Source organism: Bubalus kerabau, chromosome 6, assembly GCF_029407905.1.
Source record: "Bubalus kerabau isolate K-KA32 ecotype Philippines breed swamp buffalo chromosome 6, PCC_UOA_SB_1v2, whole genome shotgun sequence".
Classification (NCBI taxonomy): Eukaryota; Metazoa; Chordata; class Mammalia; order Artiodactyla; family Bovidae; genus Bubalus; species Bubalus kerabau.
Window position 1 is genome coordinate 77,923,724 of NC_073629.1, and position 13,449 is coordinate 77,937,172.

Here is a 13,449-nt window from a genome sequence, read left to right on the forward strand (position 1 = left end):
GCTATTGCTTATTAGTTATTAAAATGCTGTATAAATAAAATATGGTTATCTTTACATTGAAAAATATCAGAAATATATTTGTAGCAAATACATATACTAATTTTTGATTATCGTGCACTGTAAAAAACTCAAATTCAAAAGAAAAATATCAAGATCTTACTACATGAATAAGCAAAGAATATATAGACTTGCTGTTTCTCAAGGTTACAAATCATTAATAAACAGGAAAAAATGTCCATCCTCACTACTTATCTTATATATGTATGCGAAAGTCACTCAGTCATGTCTGACTCTTTGCGATCCCATGGACTATACAGTCCACGGAATTCTCCAGGCCATAATATTGGAGTGGGCAACCATTCCCTTCTCCGGGGGATCTTCCCAACCCAGGGATCGAACCCAGGTCTCCCACTTTGCAGATGGATTCTTTACCGTCTGAGCCACCAGGGAAGCCCAAGAATACTGGAGTGGTAGCCTGTCTCTTCTCGAGCAGATCTTCCCAAATGAATCGAACCAGGGCATTGCAGGTGGATTCTTTACCAGCTGAGCTACCAGGGAAGCCCAATTATCTTCGAAATACAGATTAAAGCAGCATGAGGAATACCATTTTATGTATAAAATATCTATAAAATGTCAGTCTCAGAAATTCTCAGTTATTTTGTTGATGATACTATCATATATTAATTAAAAAGCCCCTTGAAAAGCAAAACCTATGAATTGTACTTTTAGGAATTAAGGGAAGCTAGGGAAACAAGTTAAAGGGATGAAAAAAGCAGAAGCATGAAGGTTTCCAACATAATCTTATTTATAGTAATAAAAACTGGCAATAATTTAAATATCCAGCATTAGGGGAGAGATTTAGGTCCCTACAACAGTCATTATGAATATGGATAGAAACACACAAAAAAGATTTGAAAATGAAAGTTAAATAAAAAAAGAAAATAACATATGGGTTTTTTTTCCTGATGGCTCTCCGTGTCCTCCCTTTTTTTCTCCCCTCAGAGCAACAATATGCAAAAGGCATATTAGTCCTGCTTTACATATTAGACAATTGAGGCTTAGGGGTGTTTTGTCTCAGGATTCACAATAGCTGAAGAGCCTGAACTCAAACCTAGATCTATCAAACATGAAAGCCTTGCTGCCAATAGACTACAAACTGTGGCCATAGTCATATAGCACATATGTCTATCAAGGGTAACAGGCAAAAATAAATTGTAGCTCTAGGATGGTAGAAATCTGGGTAGTTCCAAAGAATGCTCTCCTTTAAAAAAAACTGCCATTGGGAGAAACACACTAACAAAACATTGTCATTGCCCTCTCAGTAGAAAAGGAGAAAAAAAGTTATGTGCAATGTAACATTTCATAATTAATTGTTTTAATATATTCTCTTAAAGTTTGGCAACGTGTGTGTGTGTGTATATATATATATGTGTGTGTGTATATATATATATATATATATATTTTTTTTTTTTTTTACAATTTCTCACTGGCATTATGAGAACACTTTCTCCAAACCTGCCCACCAATTAGTTGAGGATATATACCACCAGGTCCTCAGAAAACTTTTTTTAAGTCACTAGAAACTCTATGCAGATTCAGAGCAATGACGAGATACAAAAGTTTCTCCCAGTGAACAGCCCAGACCAGTTCTTCTGGCCAGGAGATAATCCTGAGGTGGGGGAAATGGAGGGGCACCATCTGGCTAAAGTAGGCCAGCTAACCCACTCCAGTGTGCCCTTCCCTGGGACAGAAGCCTTGCACAAGAAGGGGAAATGTCACCATTTTGGTGACTGTCTACTGTCTTTTACCTTTGGGGATCAACACTTGGTTCATGACGCCCTAACACCCATGGCATTACTTTATCAAGTCAGTAACCCTGCCAACATCCCAAAACACACAACTTTCTGTGGCAGACTCAAGGCATGGGGTATATTTCTTTTGGCTCTGTCTTGCCTTTATGGAACATATACCTTTTATGCTACGGTAGGGTCTTTTATTGGAGAAGGCGATGGCACCCCACTCCAGTACTCTTGCCTGGAAAATCCCATGGACAGAGGAGCCTGGTGGGCTGCAGTCCATGGGGTCGCTGAGGGTCAGACACAACTGAGCAACTTCACTTTCACTTTTCACTTTCATGCATTGGAGAAGGAAATGGCAACCCACTCCAGTGTTCTTGCCTGGAGAATCCCAGGGACGGGGGAGCCTGGTGGGCTGCCGTCTGTGGGGTCGCACAGAGTCTGATGTGACTGAAGCGACTTAGCAGCAGCAGCAGCAGCAGGGTCTTTTATGTGCTTCAAAGGCCCTTTTATATCTGTTTTGCCATCTGAGATAACATCATGTCAGTATTTGCAAGTGAAAACAATAGATATGACCAGAGAACAACGGGGATGTCTGCAGAGGTGGAAACATTCTCCAGCATACTTCTCAATATAGTCCATTCCAGATCATGCCCTGTTTTGTAGGGGAAATTGAGGCACATAGACGTTTAGTGATTTTACTGGAAATCATTGGCAATGAAGACAACTAGAAGCCAGGTTTATAAATCTAGTGTTCATTCTCCTACTGTGCCTCTATTGTGTTATTTTTCTTGAGAATTAGAAACAAATACTTTCAGATAGATCAGAATCCAATTGCCATTCAAAGCTAAAGGTCTCCGAGGATTGATTTTCTATTTTGTAATTGCAATAAGCTTTATAATAATGAAAGGAGGCTAGCAAGTTATCATGTTCATTCTAGATGAGTCCTGCCCAATAGAACTTTTTATGGTGATTGAAACATTCTACACCTGTGCTGTTCAGGACGGTAGCTGCTTCTGTGTCTGCCTGATCACTTGACTGTGGCTCATGCAACTGGGGAAATGAGATTTTAACTGTGTTTATTTAAATTTAAATCCCCACATGTACTAATAGCTTTAGTAGTGGACAACACAGTACTAGACTTTTCAATACTTTCTTGCCATCTTCACTTAGATGTCTTCAAATGAACAAGGTCAAATCAGAATTCTTGATTTTCCTTCCTCCCTAAACCTGTTTCTCCCCCAATAAAGCCATCATCGACCTAGTTGCTTAAACTGAAACCTGTGTATCATCTCAGCCCCTTCCTCTCCCTCATCTCCTACACCCACTTTATCAGCAGGTCCTAGCTATTTTACTTCCAGAACCTGTACTGAATCCATCTGGTTCTCCCATCTCTGCTGCTACCACCCTAGGCCAAGGTAATGTCATCTCTTCTGCACAATTTAGTGATCTCAGAATTGGTTACCGCTGATCTATTCGTTCACTGTTGCCTTTTCTAGACTCCTCCATACAGCTTCCAAAGAGACACTGCTAAGCTGTTCATTGGGTTGCATCACTCCACGCTTGTATGAAAGAATTTGTAGAATTTATCACTGTTGGACCCTGGAGAAGGAAATGGCAATCCACTCCAGCACTCTTGCCTGGAAAATCCCGTGGATGGAGGAGCCTGATAGGCTACAGTGCATGGGGTCGCAAAGAGTCGGACACAACTAAGCAACTTCACTTTCACTTTCACTTTCACATCACTGTTGGAACTTCTCTTATTTTCTTGTTTGTACATTTATTTTCTGTCTCCTGTTGCAATATAGGAAATCAGTCCTGAATGTTCATTGGAAGGACTGATGTTGAAGCTGAAACTCCAATACTTTGGCCACCTGATGCAAAGAGCTGACTCATTTGAAAACAGCCTGATGCTGGGAAAGATTAAGGGTGGGAAGAGAGGGGGATGACAGAGGATGAGATGGGTGGATGGCATCACCGACTCAATGGACATGAGTTTGTGTAAACTCCGGGAGCTGGTGATGGACAGGGAGGCCTGGTGTGCTGCAGTCCATGGGATCGCAAAGAGTCAGACACGACTGAGCGACTGAGCTGACTGACTGACTGACTGCAGTATAAGGACCCCTATGTCAGGAACCCTATTAACTCATTCACAGCTGTATCTCTAGCACCAACAACTGTGCCTGGCCCTTAATTTGCACTCAAGAATAATTAAATTACTGTTTATCGTGGAAGGAGATGAGATAGCAAGAATCAAAAATGAAGATTTATAATTTGGTTGTTAATATCTAAGAGGATGCTGACATCCATATTCATGGGAAGTTGATGGTTTCTTTTACATTCTGGATGCAAGTAGGAAGGGTGGGTATTATGGCTAATTGTATTAATATTTATCTCTGAGTGGATAGGCTGGGCCAAAGTCCTGATGCAATCTCTGATGTGAGCCAGAAGTTCTTTTGTTCTCTAGAAGTCTATGTACGTCCCAGATCTTGAAGTTTTTGTCTTTCCTATTGTTATTGAAAGAGGAAAGAGTCCTTCCACAGGGCTTTTATATGCATCTAAGGAAAGTTTAGATATTGATGGAAAGAAACATATCATGAAATTCTAGGGTAGAAAATGGCACAGCTGTGTCTGAACAGCAAAAAGAGGTTTTTCAACATAAGGCTGTTGTTTTTAAAAAAAAAAAATATTTGGAATATACTTATAGCCAATTATTTGAAACCAAGGAAACCTTTAATAAATAGGGTTTTGTATCCTGTTTTGCTTGAATATTGTCTTTTTTAAAGGAAAATGCCTTTTCTGGCATTTCTTTATGATGGCCAGCCAAAGCTTTTTAAAGGGCATATTATTACTTAAATCCATGTGCAAAAGTAAAATGAAACTGATGAGCTTGGAAGTATAGTCAAGTGAGCCAAGATCTGAGTTGCTTCTGTTCCCTCTGGTATTAAACAGGCCTAGGAAATGACTATGCTCTTAGTACGGGCTAAATTTAAAAGATGAAGTTAAAGCTTGCTTTATTCGAGTGTGTATTTGGAGACTTTTCTCCCTGTGTGCTTTTCTTATGCCCAAGTTTGTAGCCCTTCTCCCCTGTCCTACCAGTGCTGTGCCAGTGTTTTCGTGTGTGTGCCTTTATGGAGCATCTGCTGTATACCAAACACCTTGCAAGGTCCTAGAAAGACAAGGATGAGTTGGACACGAAGATTCTCATCCTCCAGAGATTCTGCAAACAAGGTAGCAAAGAGGCCAGTAAATGAAAAATTGAAACACAGGAGCCACTTGGATTAACAGAGACAAGAACAGGAGCAATGAGAGTAGAAGGCAGGAGAACATAATGAGAGGCAAGCGTGGCGCAGCCTGAAGAATGCAGGCTCTGGATCAGAAAACAGACTTACGGTTACCAAAGGGAAAATGGTGGGGAGGAAAAATTGAGATTGGAATTAACAGATACGTACCACGATATATAAAATAGATAAATAAGAACCTACTATATAGCACAGAGAACTATATTCAGTACCTTGTAATAACCTATAATGGAAAAGTATTTTAAAATGCATATATATATGTTTATATTCTTTATACATTTATAAAATGTATAAAGAATCATTTTGAATATACACCTGAATCATTTTGCTGTACACCTGAAACTAACACAACACTGGAAATCAAATATACTTCAAAAAAAAGAATATAGGCTCAGGAACCAAGCTGGCTGGGTTCACAGTCTGTCTCTGCCATTTGTGACTGTGTGACCTTAGGCTACTGACTTGACCTCTGTGCCTCAGTGTGCTTACCTGCTAAATGGGGTAATAAAATAACCCATTTCATGAGGTCACTCAGATGATTAAAGCAGCAGATAAAGCACTTGAAATAGTGCCTGGCATGTAGCTCCGTAAAGATCAGCTTTTATTATTATCTGTAGTAATGGTACATGATTATTGGTTGAATTGAGTGAATAATGCTTTACTGCTTTTACTGCAGAGAAGTTGTCCCTACACTAGCCAAGGGAGTTCACACAGGCTCCCCAGAAGTTTTGATTTTTTTAACTGAGACTTGAAGGCAGGCAGATACTGCAGGGAAAGAACATTCTTAACAAAAAGAACACAGTCTTTGGCAAAGATGCAGAGAAGTGGGAGGGGGGTGCTATTAGGGACCTATAAATAGGTTTGTGTGGGTAAAGGACAAGATGGCCACCAGAGGGACTTCCCTGGTAGTACAATGGTGAAGATTCTGTGTGTGTGGATCTGATTTTGCTCACTACTTATGATTTCTTTGTGTGTGGGGTGGGGGGATGGAAGGAGGCAAAAATTCAGTTCAGTTCAGTCACTCAGTTGTGTCTGACTCTTTGTGACCCCATGGACTGCAGCATGCCAGGCCTCCCTGTCCATCACCAATTCCCGGAGTTTACCCAAACTTATCTCCATTGAGTCGGTGATGCCATCCAACCATCTCATCCTCTGCCATCCCCTTCTCCTCCCAACTTCAATCTTCCCCAGCAACAGGGTCTTTTCAAATGAGTCAGTTCTTTGCATCAGGTGGCCAAAGTATTGGAGTTTCAGCTTCAACATCAGTCCTTCCAATGAACACTCAGGACTGATCTCCTTTAGGATGGACTGGTTGGATCTCCTCGCAGTCCAAGGGACTCTCAAGAGTCTTCTCCAATACCACAGTTCAAAAGCATCAATTCTTCGGTGCTCAGCTTTCTTTAAAGTCCAACTCTCACATCCATACATGACTAATGGAAAAACCATACCCTTGACTAGACAGACCTTTGTTGGCAAAGTTATGTCTCTGCTTTTTAATATGCTGTTTAGATTGGTCATAGCTTTTCTTCCAAGGAGCAAGTGTCTTTTAATTGCATGGCTGCGGTCACCATCTGCAGTGATTTCGGAGCCCAAAAAAATAAAGTCTCTCACTGTTCCTACTGTTTCCCCATCTATTTGCCATGAAGTGATGGGGCCAGATGCCATGATCTTAGTTTTCTGAATGTTGAGCTTTAAGCCAACTTTTTCACTCTCTTCTTTCACTTTCATCAAGAGGCTTTTTAGTTCCTCTTCACTTTCTGCCATAAGGGTGGTGTCATCTGCATATCTGAGGTTATTGATATTTCTCCCGACAATCTTGATTCCAGCTTGTGCTTCTTCCAGCCCAGCGTTTCTCATGATGTACTCTGCATATAAGTTAAATAAGTAGAGTGACAAGATACAGCCTTGACGTACTCCTTTTCCTATTTGGAACCAGTCTGTTGTTCCATGTCCAGTTCTAACTGTTGCTTCCTGACCTGCATACAGGTTTCTCAAGAGGCAGGTCAGGTAGTCTGGTATTCCCATCTCTTTTAGAATCTTCCACAGTTTATTGTGATCCACACAGTCAAAGGCTTTGGCATAGTCAATAAAGCAGAAATAGATGTTTTTCTGGGACTCTCTTGCTTTTTCGATGATCCAGCAGATGTTGGCAATTTGATCTTTAGTTCTTCTGCCTTTTCCAAAACCAGCTTGAACATCTGGAAGTTTACAGTTCACGTACTGTTGAAACCTAGCTTGGAGAATTTTGAGCATTACTTTACTAGTGTCTGAGGAGAGTGCAATTGTGTGGCAGTTTGAACATTCTTTGGCATGGCCTTTCTTTGGGATTGGAATGAAAACTGACCTTTCCCAGTCCTGTGGCCACTGCTGAGTTTTCCAAATTTGCTGGCATATTGAGTGCAGCACCTTCACAGCATCATCTTTTAGGATTTGAAAAAGGTCAACTGGAATTCCATCACCTCCACTTTCCTTATTCGTAGTGATGCTTCCTAAGACCCACTTGACTTCACATTCCAGGATGTCTGGCTCTAGGTGAGTGATCATACCATCATGATTACCTGCGTCATGAAGATCTTTTCTGTACTTTCTGTTCAGATCTTTTCAGATCTTTGTTCAGATCTGTTCAGATCTTTTCTGAAGATCTCTTCTGTGTACTCTTGCCTCCTCTTCTTAATATCTTGTGCTTCTCTTAGGTCCATACCATTTCTGTCCTTCATTGTGCCCATCTTTACATGAAATGTTCCCTTGGTATCTCTAATTTTCTTCAAGAGATCTCTAGTCTTTCCCATTCTGTTATTTTCTTCTGTTTCTTTGTACTGATCACTGAGGAAGGCTTTATCTCTCCTTGCTGTTCTTTGGAACTCTGCATTCAAATGGGTGTATCTTTCCTTTTCTCCTTTGCCTTTCAATTCTCTTCTTTTCACAGCTATTTGTAAGGCCTCCTCAGACAACCATTTTGCTTTTTTGCATTTGTTTTTCTTGGGGATGGTCTTGATCCCTGTCTCCTGTACAGTGTCATGAACCTCCGTCCATAGTTCATCAGGCACTCTGTCTATCAGATCTAGTCCCTTAAATCTATTTCTCACTTCCACTGTATAATCATAAGGGATTTGATTTAGGTCATACCTGAATGGTCTAGTGGTTTTCCCTACTTTCTTCAATTTAAGTCTGAATTTGGCAATAAGGAGTTCACGATCTGAGCTGCAGTCAGATCCTGGTCTAGTTTTTGCTGACTGTATAGAGCTTCTCCATCTCTGGCTGCAAAGAATATAATCAGTCTGATTTCAGTGTTGACCATCTGGTGATGTCCATGTGTAGAGTATTCTCCTGTGTTGCCGGAAAAGGGTGTTTGCTATGACCAGTGCGTTCTCTTGGCAAAACTCTATTAACCTTTGCTCTTCTTCATTCTGTACTCCAAGGCCAAATTTGCCTGTTACTCTAGGTGTTTCCTGACTTCCTACTTTTGCATTCCAGTTCCCTATCATGAAAAGGACATCTTTTTTGGGTGTTACTTATAGAAGATCTTGTAGGTCTTCATAGAACAGTTAAACTTCAGCTTCTTCAGCATTACTGGTTGGGACATAGACTTGGATTACTGATATTGAATGGTTTGCCTTGGAAATGAACAGAGATCATTCTGTCATTTTTGAGACTGCATCCAAGTACCAAACCCTGTTGTTGAGTATGATGGCTACTCCATTTCTTCTAAGGGATTCTTGCCCACAGTAGTAGATACAATGATCATCTGAGTTAAATTCACCCGTTCCAGTCCATTTTAGTTTGCTGATTCCTAAAGTGTCAACATTCACTCTTGCCATCTCCTGTTTGACCACTTCCAATTTGCCTTAATTCATGGACATAACATTCCAGGTTCCTATGCAATATTGCTCTTTACAGCATCAGACCTTGCTTCCATCACCAGTCACATGCACAGCTGGGTATTGTTTTTGCTTTGGCTCCGTCTCTTCATTCTTTCTGGAGTTATTTCTCCACTGATCTCCAGTAGCATAGTGGGCACCTACTGACCTGGGGAGTTCCTCTTTCAGTATCCTATCATTTTGCCTTTTCATACTGTTCATGGGGTTCTCAAGGCAAGAATACTGAAGTGGTTTGCCATTCTCTTCTCCAGGGGACCTCACAAAATGAGGTCCCCTGGAGAAGGGCACAGATTAATCAAGTGAAATAGTGTGTTCACCTAGTTTCTTTCTATCCCCTACCCCGTTAGGACAGACACAGAGATGTCTGTCTTACAGACTCATTTGAGGATTGCATGAAAGTGATAGACTGACTCTTCCCTCAGAAAAATCACAAAGATACAATTTTCCAGATACCCCACATTGCCCTCCCCCTGCACCATCATCTTGATCATCCCAACAGATCCCTGGATGCAAGGCAATCTTTTTGACCCCAGGCTTGCCTGTGGTTTTTGTATTCCCAGCCCAAATTATTTTAAATGTAACTTGCTAGCACATCCCATAGCGCCTCCGTCTGCCATCACTGCTATTATCTGACCATGTGTCATGGGAACAGCCTTGGATCACTTGATGGTTATAATTAAAACGGAAAGTAATTATTAATATCTTATTTTGAGCCGTTCAAATTTAACTTGAGAGTATAGTGGCTACAGGCATGGGCTCTGGAGGCCAGCTAAGTAGATTAGAATCCCAGCTCTTTTAGTATCTTATTAACCTCTCCTTGCCTCAGTTTCCTCATTAAAAAATACCATGATGCTGGGAAAGATTGAAGGCAAGAGAAGAAGGGGGCGACAGAGGATGAGATGATTGGATAGCATCACTGACTCGGTGGATGAATTTGAGCCAGTTCCAGGAGATAGTGAAGGACAGGGAAGCCTGGCATGCTGTAGTCCATGGGGTTGCAAAGAGTCAGATATGGCTTTGCAACTGAACAACATGAAGTTATCGTGAGGGTTCATTAAACTAACAAGGGAGCTTGCCAAGGACACACAGTAAGTGCTGTATTGGGTTAGCCAATAAACTCGTTCAGCTTTTTCCATAGCATTGCATGGAAAACCCTAATGAATGTTTTGGGCAACCCAGTATCTGCTATTATTATGTTATTAATTATGCTAAATGACATTCTGGAATGGGGTAATTAATGATGGATTCCTAAGAGCAGGAGAATAGATGAATAAAATCTCTCCGTGCATTTCAGTCACTTTGGAGCCTTGCCAGTACCTACCTGAAGGCCAAGCATAGATTGCCTGGACCTGTGCTGTCTGCTATGGAAGCCACTAGCTGCTGTGACTGTTGACTGCTTGGACTGCTGCCAGCCTGAGTTGAAATGCACTGGGTCTTGAAGATTTAGGATGACACACACACAAAATGCAAATCATCTCAATCGTTTTTTATATTATTTATATTATTCAACATTTTATATATGTTGATAATATTCTGAATAAATTCAGTTAAATAAATATTAAAATTGTCCTTATTTTTGCTTTTTTAATGTGGCTACTAGAAAGAACTTGGGCTTCCTAGGTGACGCTAGTGGTAAAGAACCTGCTGCCAATGCAGTAGATGTAAGAGATGTGGGTTTGATCCCCAGGTTGGGACGATCCCCTGGAGGAGGAAATGGCAACCCACTCCAGTATTCTTGCCTAGAGAATTCCATGAACAGAGGAGCCTGGTGGGTTACAGTCCATGGAGTCACAATGACTCAAGCAACATAGTGCACACACTAGAAAATTTAGAGTTATCAGTGTGGCTTGTGTTATAGTACTGTTGAACAACAGGGCTTTAGACTCACCATTATCAGTAAAAGAAAAGGTTGTGATTATCTGAGAACAGGTGACCTCTGTTGGAAAGTGTTGTGTACCCTCCCATTGGCCTTCAGGTTATGCTGGACCATCTGTTTCTTCATTGGTTCCATAACAGAAGTCAGGGCATGGTCCCTGGAGAAAGGAGTGGAAGGGCCAAGGCACGAGCAACAACCAGGGAGGCTTCTGCCGAGTTGGAGGGGTTTGGATGAAAACACTACCATTTATAGTTATACTGGCTTCAGACTTTCCAAACTCCCTGAAGGAGATGAGGGAATGCGCTCTGTTGAGGAAGTTGAAATATGTAGGCGAAAAACTCTCCCTATTCCATCAGGAGCCAGAAAAAGCTTTGTTAATCTTTAAAAGAATAAATACTCACCAGGATGGCAGTGACTGGGATCGAAGGCACACCCTTTCCAAATGTGATTTTCTTACGGGATGCTCATTTCATTCTATTTCAGATTCATTCCATCACCTAAAACCTAGTGACGGTGGGCCACATAGAGTCTTACTGGTAAGTGCTCTTTCATTTTTAAAACAAAGTGACCATTTGACATTATTTTTGAAATGATATTCACACTTCTAAGTTAAATGCATCCTTACTGGTACTATGATTAGATGTCTATTTATTCATGTTCCCCTCCCCCCCCCCCCCAAAATGATTCACAATGTTTCTGGCCCTAAAAAAAAAAAAAAAAAGATCAATCCATGTTCTTTTGCTAAGAACATGGTCAGGGAAAAGATCTATGATTACATGCCAAATACTATTAAAATAAAAACTTTTTTTGTAATGAAACTATTTCCAGGCCCCTGTTGATGGTCTGCGTGTTTCGAACAGTATCCAAAACAACAAAGTCTTACTTCAGCCAAGGAATTCAGACAGTCCCTTGCAGTGTGTTATAATGAAAACGGGCTCATAGCTGTAACTTATTAGCTTTCTTATTGCTGTATATTTTCCTCGCCTCTCTCCTTAAACCTAAGTGTGATTGTCACGAGATAACAGTTCTCTAGTGGTAGAAAACTTCCTTTAGACCTAGGAAAGTAATGTACTTAAGTGAAAAAAGCTTCTGAGGCTTCATGTGGCACCTCTCCCTGATATGTGGTGTTACTGTTATTTGCGGTGTATTTCAGTTAGCTTTTGCTGCATAACAAACCTCCCCCCAAATTTACTGCTGGAAATATAAGCCAAAATTTACTGACTCAAAATAGCAATCTTTTTGTGTGTGTGTACCATAATTCTGTTGGCAATTTGAGGTGGGCCTAGGTGTGTGATTCTTTTGATTTCAACTGGGACCGTGCATGTGTCTTTGGTTAACTGCAGGTCCAGGTCAGCCAGGCTGGGGGTCACCTGGCTATCGGCTGGAGGGATGACAATGGCTAGGACATGTGTCTCAGTGCTCTGCAGGCTACCCTAGCTTGTGCGCCTGGCCTTTGGGCAGAGTTCCAAGAGAGACAACAGAAGTGTCGAGGGCAAGGCTCAGAACTGCCATTGCATTGCCTCTACCACATTCTGTGGGCTAAAACAAGCTCTGGGGCGATCCTAGATTCAAAAGGTATAGGACTAGATTCTACCTCTTGGTGAGAAGAGCTGCAGAATTACATTGCAGGGAGGACAGAGAGGGGAAGATTTGTGGCCATTTTTATAGTCCACCCTACAGTATTTATGGAAACATCTGTGATGGAATGAAAATCACCTGGAGGGTGAGAGAGCTCAGGACATGCTCCCATCTCATAGCCCATCCCCTCGCCCTGGCTTTGTGATTTGCCATCTGGCATCTGGGTCAGTTTGCCAGGATCCTGGGTGGTCTTGTGATACCAGGTTTCCACTCCCATCCTTGCTTCACGATATAGAACCGCCACACTAGTTATCCTCCAGTTCAACTCTCAGGATGTTACTCTTTTGCTCAGAAGCTGTTGCTGCCTCCATGTCATCCACCACACCAGTCTAGACTTCTCTAGTTTCCCTGCTTCCATTATCTGGCCCTGTCCTCTCCCACTATTGCTTTTTTTTCTCGCCAAACTAGCCTGTCTGCCATTTCTCCAACAGCAACCAGTTGAAATAATATTTCACTTGAGGATTGTCCAGAAGATAAAAAAGAATGATGTATGTGCAAGTGCTTTATCAATCATAAAATGTAATTTAAATACATTAACCAACTATGAAACTGCGACTCGCCAGTGTTTTTGAAAGGAGCAGTTCCCTCCTGGGGGTCATCATGGTAGTGACTGAGGAATAGATAATGAATATCCAGTGGTAGAAAGATTAATAATTACAGTAGCAATAGTCACAGTTAGCATCTACTGTTGATTAAATGCAGACTGTATGCTAGGCACTTTGCTAACTGCTTTACATAGAATTATTTGAAATTTATAAGAAGATCATCTCACTCAGCTGCATCGGTATCATAATTGCAACCTGTTCCACTATTAGTGATTTAGTCCTTTGATTTCTTCCTCTTCATTCCTGAGAGAAATAGGTGTTAAAGCTGCTGTCAGCCATTGACAACTTATCATTGTCAAGTACAAGGTGCTACAGAAGTGTCAGCTGCTTTGATTGGTGGGAGAAGTTGGGGAA

At 41.2% G+C, this 13,449-nt stretch overlaps 1 protein-coding gene across 6 annotated transcripts in view; it reads left to right on the forward strand.

Annotated features, from left to right (window-relative positions):
- GNG12 (G protein subunit gamma 12) overlaps window positions 1-13,449 on the forward strand; it is a 140,240-nt gene that overhangs the window by 45,442 nt on the left and 81,349 nt on the right. For all 6 annotated transcript variants that reach the window (XM_055585511.1, XM_055585515.1, XM_055585514.1 and 3 more), the window contains exon 2: window positions 11,336-11,388. The gene's annotated coding sequence lies outside the window, so the exon portion shown is untranslated. The remainder of the gene's footprint in view (window positions 1-11,335; window positions 11,389-13,449) is intronic.